Source organism: Pinus tabuliformis, chromosome 8 (genome assembly GCF_031772625.1).
Source record: "Pinus tabuliformis cultivar Carrire ecotype Pingquan chromosome 8, CPIR1, whole genome shotgun sequence".
Taxonomy (NCBI): domain Eukaryota; kingdom Viridiplantae; phylum Streptophyta; class Pinopsida; order Pinales; family Pinaceae; genus Pinus; species Pinus tabuliformis.
In genome coordinates this window covers 1,273,929,998-1,273,942,105 of record NC_142294.1, presented here as the reverse complement: position 1 = coordinate 1,273,942,105, position 12,108 = coordinate 1,273,929,998, and the positions used below count along the sequence as shown (strand labels likewise).

The 12,108-nt window shown below is 38.7% G+C and overlaps 1 pseudogene; it reads right to left on the bottom strand.

The window, feature by feature from the left end:
- Nucleotides 1-1,899: 1,899 nt before the first annotated feature.
- On the bottom strand, nt 1,900-10,449 carry LOC149240039 (SWI/SNF complex component SNF12 homolog pseudogene; annotated as a pseudogene).
- Nucleotides 10,450-12,108: the final 1,659 nt, after the last annotated feature.

Sequence of the window (12,108 nt, the reverse complement as noted above, 5' to 3'; positions counted from 1 at the left end):
ACCAAATTGTGTATCTTTTACGAAAATGTGAACATATGTTCTTCTGGAAAGAAGGGAAATGAACAGGAACAATAATCATTTGATGACTGGGTAACAATTTTACACAGTGATTACAAGAAACAGTACTGGAACCACTAGAGACATTGACAAAGGACTCATCCGATCACCTCAGATGTAAGAACAAATGCAAACATACAAAACATTGCAGTCTCTCTGAAATTAAGAGCCACTGTAAACCTTGAAACCAGACCAAGGAGTCACCTTGGGACTAATTCTTGCAAACTAGAAAACCTCCATAAATGAGGAGAGGCATATAAGGACATGGATCAGAGCTTTCAAAAATTAGATGGGCAAGCAAACCTTTGGTTGAGTGTTTAAATTCCTCCACAGAGCTCAATTATCAGAAAAGGTTTTGAAAATCAAATATTGGAAAGAGTCTAGTATGCCGAAGAGTTGAAAACGCAAACTGAAATCCTTGACAAAGTTCAAATCGTGGCAACAGCTTTAGAGAACTTAAAAAGAGGGAAATTATACCATCAGAAGTCCTGATTTCCTGCAAGAATTGAAGAGGAAAATTGAAATCCCTCAAAGAGTTCAAGACATGGAAATAACTTTAAGGAGCTCAGAAAGAAAGACACTATCCACAAATGACTACACTCAAAAGCACATTAAACAATACCGTCAATGCAGAAGTGCCTAACATATCTCAGGAAGTTGCAGGCATGAACAGTAGAAGTTTAAGCGAGTCAGAGCATAAACAATGAGAAGTCTAAGGAACTCAGGACGCTAAAGGCATAAGAACACTGAATCCGTTCCAAGAACTTAAGAAGAAACTCTTCCCAGACTCTCAGTAAGGGCTGAACATAAATATTTGAATGATGAAGTACTAAAAAATCAACTATCAGCAAAACACAATGATTTACTTCTGAAAAATACAATTTAAAATACCCTAACAAGCCCTTGGGTCAACATTTGAGTTGAATCAGTACTAATAAGAGATATTCAAGAAGAATGCCCTGTGCTAGTACTAGTATTGTTACCTCTCAGAGTTTTGTTGTTTCTGGGACACTTCATAATTAGGTTCTACTGAGACTGTATCTGTTAACCCTGCATATTCTATACATTTCTATAATACATCAATGAATTAATGTTAAAGAACAAAGTAGAATTCACGAAATTTATTAATCCATCCAATGACAAAAAATAATATATGGGATTGTATTTTACTATATCAGAATCTAGTGGAGAAGCCAAGACATTCAATGTTTGGGAATATAAAAGATTTTCATGTTAAGAGGAAGCTTCTACGAGGCTACGAGCTCGTCACACGTTTAACCGAAGCATTAGTACGTCCCTGAAATGGCTAGCGCAACAAGTTACCCTGTTTTCACGGGAAACAACGCCTGAGAAGTGAATCACACAATTCTTTTCATTTCTTTACGAATGAAATACAAACCCATCAATGCGCCATCATTTTTACTACCAAACATAGAGCCCTAAAATTTGATAAAGAGACATACAAATATTAAACAGCTCGTCATGCCATTTGATCACATGCTTGTCTATATAATATACATCAAACAAATAATACATAATTAATGGCGATTTACTAGGCAACAACAGTCGATTAATGGAACAACTTACCATTCACTGGTCCATGACAGTTGAATTTAAGAAGTAGAGGATGCCATTTGATCATATGGTTGTGTATATAATATACATCAAACAAATTAATACAAATTGAGTGGCAATTTTCCAAGCCAGAACAGTCATTTATTGGAACAACTTTTACTATTAACTAGAGGGGGCATAAATGCATATAACTACTATTAAAAGTCACTATGCTCATTTGACACACTGGAAAAGCAACATATTGCTGACTCCAAGTTCTATAAGCTCTCCCCTTTCTAATCTCAAGAATCAAGCTCTTACGTAGTTCCAGGAGGTTCATTCCCTGCTCCTGGCTTGCGGTTGAGATAACGAATGATTGCATCTTCAACCCATGGTTGATTGTAGAAGTCAGACCTGCCCTCCTTCTCAGCATTCCAGCTTGCTTCCCCGGCAACAAGCTTTAAATCCCTGCTCTATGAGGCTATCAACGCATTTATAAACTCCACAGTAGATTGACTAAAGCCGAGATAAAATGCTCTTCTGCGACGATGCTCATGAATCTTTTTAATTGATCCACAAATTGCTTCATCACAGGCATCAATGTCCTTGTGCTTCTCAATATTAGCCAAAAACGCACTCATTTCCTTCTGCAATGGGAAAGGAACATCCACTAAAACACTAAAACATCATAGCAAGCATGGCCAACAGGACTATTTCCTGACAATCTTATCTTGTGCTCTAAGTGGATGGGCTGCGGAGGATAGAGATGCTGAAAAAGCTTCTGGGATATAAAAGAAAACTTAATCTTCTCGCCCCCGAAAATCCTCTGCAATGGTGGGTCACAGTTAATGACCGATGGATCAGAAGGATGTTGAAGCTTCTTAGCTTTCACATACTGCCAAAGTGCAGCAATGATTCTCGGTCTTGTATCCACCTCAATGCCGAGAAGTTCAGTCAAGGAAGGCGAGAGCTTGAATTTCTTCGGAACATAATTCATTTCCAATCGAATAGATGCAGTGAATTCTTTGCTACTCCGGCTTCATGTAGTGGGTGAAGATTCGAGACCGCCATCATTATGGAGAAAGGCGTTGGCATAACAGTTTTCCGTTGAGGTTTTGCGAGACCCGCGCAATAGAACTCGCGCACGCTACAAAGGTTCTCGGTTGAGACCATGACAAGTAATTGAAGGAGACGTTGAATGCCCGCTGACAAGTAATTGAAGGAGACGCTGAATCCCTGATACGAAAACTGTTTGCCAATGAATATGGACTACACGTGTCAATTGTAGAGGAAAAAGGACGACGAAAGTCCCTTTCAAAGGAAGGCCGCTGAATGCCCGCTGAATCCCTGATACGAAAACTGTTTGCCAATGAATATGGACTACACGTGTCAACTGTAGAGGCAAAAGGACGACGAAAGTCCCTTTCAAAGGAAGGCCTATCGGCCTAATAAGTATGTAAATAATTTTAAATGTTTTAATTAGAAAGGAAAATTAAAAGTGACTCAAATATGTTGATTCAATCAATCATAAAAATTTAAAAGAATAAAAATAATAAAATCTAATTTCTTATATTTTGATTTAGTTATTAACATGTGAATAGGTTTTGTTAAAATATCATGGGTCAATACCATGGCTTATTAATACCACATGCCCAAAAACCATAATTTATTTTATAACAATATGACAATATTTTTAACCACGGATATTCACCTCCACTTCACTGTGGATTTTATTAATTTGTAAAGACTAGGCTTCATTACAATACAATATGCCAATATGATGGCTTATCCATACTAGATGCCCAAAAAACATAATTTATTTCACAATCAAAATATTTTATAACAATATGAAAATATCTTTAACCATGGATATTCACCCCCACATTACCATGGATATTATTAACTCATAAATAGGCTTTATTAAATACCATGGCTGATCAATACCACATGCCCAAAAAACATAACTTATTTCACAATCAAAATATTTTATAACAATATGACAAGATTTCAACCATGGATATTCACCCCCACTTTGTCATTGATATTATGAATTTCTAAATAGGCTATGTTACAATACCATGGGCTAATACCATAGATTTTCAATACCACATGCCAAAAAATAATAAATTATTTCACAATCATAATATTTTATAAAAATATGACAAGATTCTTAACCATGGATATTCACCCCCACTTTACCATGGATATTATTAACTTGTAAATAGGCTTTGTTACAATACCATGGGCCAATATCATGGCTTATCAATACCACATGTTAAAAATGGTAACTTATTTCACAATAAAAATATTTTATTTTAATTTAATTTTATAACATTTTTTTAATTGAAGCTAAAAGGAAAAAAGGTTTAATTACTTTTGAGATATATATAAACCCTCTAAGGACTACTAAAATATTATCATAGAAATTAAATTAAGGTTTTAGTAAAATTAAAAATGAGAACAATTGCCATCTAGTGCAACATACTTGTTTTATGTCTAAAGTCTTTGACGCAAGGTTTATAACCAGAGAGACACATACCTTAATGTCATAACCCTACCCATCTGCATAGGCCAATCCAAACTAGCATGACACTTATAACATCAAGATCTTAGTTGCAATGACTCTAACCATCATGCATATGACCATAATGCATACAACAACAAGTTACTATCCTTCATGACTAACCGACGAATGTACATGTGATCACACTAATTAACTAACATCTATCATACATGCAACCATAAACACCATAGACTAGAAGACATGTACATAACCTTAATTTTTATAAGAACCATTAACCAACATACTTCCATACCCACCATAAAAACATGTATGATGATTTTCTCTTACCCCGACGTTCAGTGCTGCAACCTCGCTTTGATGATTTGCATCTCCTTCTCTATCTTAACCAACACATCAACATCATAACATACCAACAACATCATGATGACCTAAAATTATTAAAATGATTTTATGGACACCAACCTTAACCATGACAATACATGAATAACAACATATACACACTCACATGCATAACAAATGCATATACAACTGTCATGCTTTCATGATAAACACATTCAAACATCAACGCCATCAACCTCTGCATGACATCACAACGAAAACAATGACCACCACCATACATACACAACAAGCACCTAGACCACAAGCATAAAGAAAACATATGCAATCAACATGTATGAATGAAAAACACATTTTCCCCATCGAGTCCAAGGGGTGAAACATGTTGTGATACCATTATGTGGTATCAAATGTCACACAAAGGCAACAAAAACCAAACATCACCGAAAGAGAATGGAACTCACTCTAATACCACTTTGTAACACCCTCCTCCCACATTTACCCAAGTTAACCAGTCTGCTGGGGTAAACATGTGACAAGAGGCTACTGTGATCTTATTCAACTCCCCATCTACAGTTAAGGAAGTTGAACCGACACCACACAACCAATCTGACCTTCCACACATGCCAAATAACCTCCAGGAGCCAACCAAACTTTCTAGGTGACCAACCCCTAAGGAAACTTAACATTCTACTCACCTAGAGCCTTAGTTGCTCCCATGACATGGGCATTCATGTGACTGGGACCCTCCAGATGCTCTCACAACAAAGGCATGCAAGCGACTGGCGTCTTTTTCAGCTAGTTCTGAGCTTGTGACCCTTGATTATGTGCCACTTTTCAGGGTCAAGACTCAGACCACTGCCCAGAACTCCATGAAACTTCCAGAAATGAAAACTAACATTGAAACAATGACACTAATGAAAATACTCGAACAAAGACTTGACTAGACCCCTACTAGCCATGACAGACATTTCTTCAAACATGTCACAAATGTGCATTCTACAGGTCATAACAACAGATCTGAGCATAAGGGTTTCATACTTATCTAAGGATCGCTAAGAAGCATTGATGCCTTATCACATTAGTTTCATTATCATCTATTAGGTCATATATTCATTGTTCATTCATTTACAAATCAAAACATGATAAGATCCATACATCATCGTTGTCATAAAACATACTCATACCCAGCATAAACAACAAAAATAATAAGGATACAACAGCGATAGATTCCACATATAAACCAATACATTTAAACATGAAATACCAAGGAGAAGGGAATCTTATTAATGAATTCAAAATCCAACCAAGTTTTGGGACTTCCATGTACCACCCGACCATAGATTGCTTTAACTAAATCTTTCTTTCAGCCAATCACCACTGTGTCATATTCCATGTATGAATGTGGGACTCATAACCAGAACTCAACCAGGGCTTCCCAAGGCTACACCACCTCACCCTCATCAATAGAACCAAACTTTACCGCAATCCACACCAGATCACTATACCCTAAACAAGCACGGATTTCATCGAATTTCTCCACCTACACTGTGAGGAATTTTCATGTCTCCTCGCCTCTAATATTTACTGCAATCCACACCATATCACTTGGCCCTAACCGAAACTCCACCCTTCAGGGTTTACCGTATATCCTGCCAATCACTGACCAAGGATTTCTAGGCCTGATGGAAAGCACCAACCTCTAGGCTTTACCGTATATCCCACCATTCACCAGATAAGGATTCCTAGGCCCACCGAGGTAACACAAAATCAGGTTTTAACACAACCCACAGCCCGGTTCAAGGGTTACTAAGCCAAGGATTTACTACAATCCACACCGAATCACTTGGCCATGTGTTCATTCTTTCAGATACCACCTCACTCAGTTTTGAATCCAACTGAAAATCTAGCTCAACCAAAACATGAGAACCCCATCACATAATGGTTATCTGGAAATGGAAAGGCAAGGCTGAAAAACAATGTCACAACTATCAAAACCCATGCCAATGACAACAAGAGAACCAAGAACACACATACATAACCGTGCATGCCAGAAATAGCAAGGAAATCATGCATGCAACTCGATACTTGCAAATTATCCCGATGTAGCCGCTTCATCCCACTCTTCCTTGCTCGATCTTTGCTTCCTCTTGCCTTCTTTACTTTTCTTAATCCAATGTTGAAGTGCTCCCAAAAAAACTCTGTGTCCAGGAGTGTGAGAGAGAGAATAGAGAGAGAGCTCCAAAACTGAATTGACAAAAGTTTATGAGCTAATCCTCATAAGCCTTTTTATCATTGAGGCCTCTATTTTCTTCAATTTTACATTATTTTCTTTCATTTTCCTCACCTGCAACCTATGACCTTTCACCTCCTTTTTTTCCTAATTTCCTTTATTTTCATAAATAAAATGTCAATTAATGTCTCATGCCTTTCCAAATCCTTTTCCATTGCCTTTGCCAATTTCCTTAGCCATAATAAATCAAATAAACACCCACACTAGGATGTTTTTCCCAACATTCAGCTTGGAATACGTGTCCCATGACCTTGGTCTTATATTTTTATTACATGATTTTTTACCAGGGCTCTTACATCGACCACATTATTAATATTATGACCACAATTTCTAGCAAATAGTTGAAGCAAGTTTCCATGTTCGTCCCAGAAAAGGCCCCCATACACGGTCAGTTTGGGGTTACCTTTTTCTACCCCATCGAAGTTCAACTTGATGAATCCTAGGGGTGGGAGGGAGAAGAAACTCAAAGATGAGATAGGATCATTGAATCGTCGAGATTTTTCCAATGAAATATTATGAGAAATCTCCAATTCCTACAACATGTGAGCTTGCTCGCCTTCCACTTTCCAATCATCTTCGACACATTTCTATGCTAAAATTGTTTCTATTATATTTAGCTTTATATTCTTCCAAGTAGATTCTTCTGCTGACTTTATATCTTTAAATATTCTTCTATTATCTTATTTATGACTGTTGTCACTCATTGCATTATGAATCTTCAGTTGATCAAAGTTTCCAAAGTATAGTGAAGTTTGAAGCCATAATCCAAACCACAAAATCACTCACAGCCAAATCAGACCCTCTACATTGCATAGTGCTCGAAATGATCTTTCCAATGGTATATGGAAGTCTGAAAAAGACTTTTGGGTCAGAAGATATGGTATGTTAAAGTTTAGAGGTTATTTTGCCTTTAAAGGAAAGGAGAAAAGCATATCGGAGGTATGGGAGCTCATTGCAATCGCAAATCAACATTTTTCTGGAGTGGCAACAGGGAGGATACAACGAAACCCGCTATCAACCGATCACCGATATCACAAATCGACTATCAATGGGTCCAAGATAGAGAAAATAAAATCATAATCGGCAATCGGTGGTGGGAAAGCCCCTCATCCCACATTCCTGCATCTCGCAATCCTGCAACCCTGCATTCTACATTCCCACATCTTTTAGTCCCATGATCCTGCACGTCAGACCCCGCAATCGCAAATCGGTGATTGGTGGATCGAAAGGACCATTCTAAAGGAATTGGGGTGGGGGGGGGGAATACATCGATAGCGCAAAATCGTCAAGAATTTGGGCTTTAGTATTAAAGCATTGGGAGGGGCCGATTTTATTTAATAAAGGAATTCACAAAAAAACCAAGGGTAGATGGGCCCTTTTCTCTCTCCTCTAGGGGGTCATGTGGCAGAATCTTATTGGTCATAAGAATCCATGGGGTAGTTGATGTCAGCATTATGTGGCAACACGGAGATGATGCGGAACTATGGAGGACACATGGCACGTAGATTCAGATTTTTCAGGGGTCCTATGGGAGCATTTTCGGGTGACACGTGTCACCACTCAGGAAGTGCCAAGTGGCACTGATGATGTCATCAATCCCGCAATAACCAATCGCATAAAGCAAAGTTTCCTCCTACACCTAAGTTCTTCCCGACTTGCAATTGCAATATGCGAGAACTCCCCGGACGTGATTGTTATGAAATGGAGTTAAAAGATTGTTGGGTCCGTCCCTTTCAAAGGCTGCATGCTCATTCAACACTCTCTCCCATAGTGCGATTGCGATATCCTGGGTGGGCTCGATCCCGTAGATAGGCGATCATAGTGTCAAGGGGAAATGATAAAGGTAAAATGTTATAAGTTGTCGGTTTGCGGGATTCCAAGTAACAAAGGAAAAAGACCCCCAAACGAGAGTCTAAAGGCCCTAGCGCCTAAGGGCTAAGCACCTAATCATAGCCCCCAGTCACAGGAAATAAAAGGGGCTAAATCGCAAGAGGACTTAAAATGGATTGAAACTCTTATGTTTTGTAATGTTTAAGTGATAAGGGTCAGCACTTGAAATTCCTCCATATTACCGCATAAGTGCATCACCAGGCATATCAGGGCACCGATAGTATTCTGCAGAACTTTAAAGGTGAGATGGGTCGGAAGTTGTGCCATTTAATAAGGAAGAGGGGGCATTCAAACCTGACATGGGTTTATTCAGAAAGGTTTTCTATGACAGGGAACCAGGGTCAACGCTGACAGAAGAAAACAAGGATTTTGTAGCTCGGGAAGACTTGATGATCCAGCATGGTTCCCCCATACAGAAGAAAGACAAAGCACTGCCCTAGGATCCTCTACTTCGGTACCATAGCATGAAACTGATAGCACCCATTCCCACCTTTAAATGATGAATGGATCAAGCAGTGAAGACAAAAGCGAAAGGAGATGTCTGAGCAGCACATGAGGCCATATTGTGAGAAAAATACAACCTGAAGCAGTAGCGATCACTGGGATGGGCATGCGGATATTTTTTATTAGAAGTCTCATTTGATTGATTGACTTGTTTTGTATTCCTGTAATATGTGGCCATTCCATGAGGCAATTAATTTTCTGTAATGTTTTTGGGCCACAGAGCCATACCTGACAGAGACAGCTAGTCGATATGACAGCTGAAACTCGGGAGAAGATATTTTTTTGCAGTAAATGTTTAAACGCTCCCCCCTCTCCAGATAAATAGGGGGAAGCAACACTTCACAAAGGTTCACAAATTTGTAAGAAAAAAATACATGTATTTTCATACTGTATAACTTAATAATACAGATCTTTCAGAATATCAAAGAAATGGTGGTGACTCCCGCTTCGAGTATTACAGTATGTTATCCTCCTATTAAAATCCATTATGTTCATGTTTCTTCTCTAAATTTGTGCAACAATAACTGCTAGAAATAATTCATACTTCCTACAGATTCATTTGTATTGATTTGTTAATGCATATTCCTGTATGAAGGGTTGAAATTATATCTTTAAAACTGCGTTGCATGAATCATAGCACCTAGCCTCTCTTTATCCATTATACCTACCTGTAACTCAAATAAGTGTAGAAATTCTTATTGTTTCAAGCTCTATGTGTTAAATATAGAATTCTTGATGCTTTGGACTCTATGTGATGAGTTATTCTTTCTGCTTTTCTTCTCTCATTTACTATGCAAAATCTTATTAGACTGTAAGTCCTCGAACTACTCAGCCTCCACTATTTTATGTGTATACGTCTGGGAACTGTGTATGCAAAGAAGTACCAGAAATACATGACTTGCACCTTTGGATGAATGAACCAATCCACTCCTCTTGTGTGTGTGTGTGTGTGTGTGTGTATATATATATATATATAACATATGTGATGTCTCCTTTTTCCCCAGAATCATTTGAGACACACCAATCTAGATGTGCCCAGGCACTAGCCTTGTAAGCAATCCAAGGTTGTCTCAGGGAACTACAACATCTTCTGGCATCGTCATCGGGGAACGTATTGAAGGATTTTTCCCCTGGGATATGAAAAATTGAACACTCTTTGTGTGGGTGAGCAAAGACGTTCTGATTGCATCCATATCACCTTGGTGACTCCACACACCCCATCATCATTTCATCATCCTAGCGTTTAAGAAGCCTTAAACTCGCCTAAATACCTCTCAGCAAAAAGCCCCATTTGTATATGACCCAGAGAAAATAAATTTCAGGAAATTATGTAAGGAGAAAACACCTACTGCCTGCACTACCATCTCATCAGTCTTTGAAGCCTCCTCATACAGTTCTCAACCCTATGTTACTCACTACTCAGGACTTACTCCTAAGACCCTTACATACCCTGCATTCAATATAGCGACTCCTACCACTGTGTTTTTGGGCCAAGTTCCTCAGGCAAGTCTCAATCCCCCTCCATTAACCCAGATGGCTCTTCCAGGTTTTTTGCTAAATAAATATGCACCTCTTAGTTTACCTCAACCTCTAAGTGCTATTCCCCAATACTACCTAAAGCTTCTTCCTAGGTTCAATGGGGAGGATGATAACACTGCACAGAGACACATTGAAACCTTATGTGCCTTTGCTGAGAACCTAAACATGGAACATTTGGATGTGGCCATGAGACTTTTTGTACAATCCCTCGATGGAGAGCCCAGAAAGTGGTTCAAAGCCCTACCCAATGCTTCCATCACTACCTAGGAGGAACTTGAAAACTCTTTCACACAAAAATGGGGTGAAAAGAGAATTCATGAGTACCTCCTCACAGAGTTTAACGTCATAAAGAAGAAGCGAAAAGAAGATATCTCAAAATTTATAAAAAGGTTCAACAAGCAGTACAATAACCTGCCAGCTGAGATAAAGCCTCCTCTTGCTACTGCTTGAGTAGCTTTCTTGGGAGTGTTTTAATCTAGTTTTGGCTTTATTCTCAGGGAAAGGAAGTCTCTCACTCTAGATCAACTCCAAATGGATGCACTTGGGGTGGAAGAAAATTTCACCTCAGCAGGAAAGTCAAGAGGAAAGAAAGAACCTACTGAAAATAAAAGGGGGAAAGAAGAGGCATCCTCCTCTGGTCGAGATAGAGAATCACCAGACCTGAAGTGGGATGAACTAGAAAAACTCATCAGGATTTTATCAGATAAGGTTGGAAATCTTGAACTTGAGAATAAGAATATCTCTGAACAGAATGCTCAAGTCAACAACTAGGGTTATAACCCACAGTATATAAGACCTCCATTGCAAATACTTCCAAGGGAAAGAAAGGAATAGCTCGATAAAATCCCTCATCATCTATATTTAGAAGAGGATCCCGATGAGAAATCGTCGGATACACAGGAGATGCAGGGAAATTTGTATTCTGCTTTTTCCGAAGAAGAACATGAGAATATGGCTCACCAGGAGGCCAGTCATGATAGAGAAGCAGCAACAAATGTTATGCTCTTAACCTGCAAAATGATACCCAAATACAGAATATGCGAAGAAAAGATACCCAGTACACAGAATAGCAATGATTTTATTATTCAGAGAGTAATGTTCCACTTGCCTCTTCGAGGGGGCAACCTCCAATAGAGCAGAGCTCGACTACAAAATAAGACACGATGCTCCTCGTAGGGAGTCTCTATCCTTTATATATGACTCATACATGCAATACCACGGGCCAATACCGTGGGTTTTATTAATACCATCTATCTAATACTATGGCCCATTTGCAACTAACTATGGTCCCGTCATTAATTGTGGGTTAACCATTTACAAATATTAATATGGGCTTTATTGACTCTTGAATATGACGTGATCCCATGACATAAATAAGGGGGTTAGGGTGGGACCCTAACATGCCCTCCCC